Raw genomic sequence first — 981 nt, forward strand, 5'->3', positions numbered from 1 at the left:
GTTTCTCACAGTATGCATATTAAACTTGCTGAGTTACACTGTATCGGAGTGGCCATATGTAATCAGCACATTCTCTAACATCTCCGAAGAACAAACTGAAGCAAATGGAAGGTTGTAGTAGAGGAAACAAGGTATCAGATTGGGCAGGCGTTAAAAGTGTGAATCGGGCTTTAAGGGTTTAACGGCGCCGTTAACCGCTTAACGGCAGGTTTGTAATGAGGCCGCCAACATGTCTCACATATGCTGCGCTATCATCCACTCTGCACCCCTTTGTCCAATGAATGCATCATCAACCATTCTTCAATTGTCTACTCACACACTCTGTGTTTTCACAGGCGCTAACCAATGATATGCCACCAATCCGCCATGAACATACCTGAACAGGGTCGGATTGGGGCATAGAATTAAGATTTGTGGTGATACAGATATTGTGGGCGATATCGGATTTTTTAATGTTCTGGTTCCGGGTGGCGCTTTCGTTATTTCTCTCCCACAATTCTGGGTGTATGAACGAAATCGGTGCAAATTGGAATCCTTCTTAAAAATGCAGAAAGGCACGGGTGGGGGTCAAACCCACGATCTTCGGTTTACGAGACCGACGCCTTACCACTTGGCCACCGCGCCTCTATAGCACTGCTCTTTCCAAACGTTCTCTTCTGACGCAACATGCGGGATCTTTTCATTTCACAATTCTAGTCAGCGGCGGCAGCGCTTTCTTTCACAGGCGATTTTCGTCTTTCGTTGTTTTTCATGACTTCGACGTGGCAGCTTAGCCAGACCTGGTCTGCTTTCCCAACCTGGGGCGATATTAGCAGATTGCCGTTCTCGTTTGCTCTTCATTCCAGTCTACTCTATAAACGTGTCCTTTCCTAATTTTTTTTTTGCCCTGTGAGGAAAACATTGTGCATTATTTTCAGTCCTCTCAGTGGGGTAAGAAACTGAGGGGGGGGGGATCATTTGGGGGCGTGGATTGCATGATGG

General features: G+C 46.5%; 1 non-coding gene across 1 annotated transcript; it reads right to left on the bottom strand.

The window, feature by feature from the left end:
- Nucleotides 1-552: 552 nt before the first annotated feature.
- TRNAT-CGU (transfer RNA threonine (anticodon CGU)) lies at nt 553-624 on the bottom strand. The gene has a single exon. It is a non-coding gene; the product is annotated as a tRNA-Thr (tRNA).
- Between the last annotated feature and the right edge of the window lie 357 nt (nt 625-981).

The sequence above is a fragment of the Ambystoma mexicanum genome, chromosome 2q, assembly GCF_040938575.1.
Source record: "Ambystoma mexicanum isolate Mex_15411 chromosome 2q, UKY_AmexF1_1, whole genome shotgun sequence".
Classification (NCBI taxonomy): Eukaryota; Metazoa; Chordata; class Amphibia; order Caudata; family Ambystomatidae; genus Ambystoma; species Ambystoma mexicanum.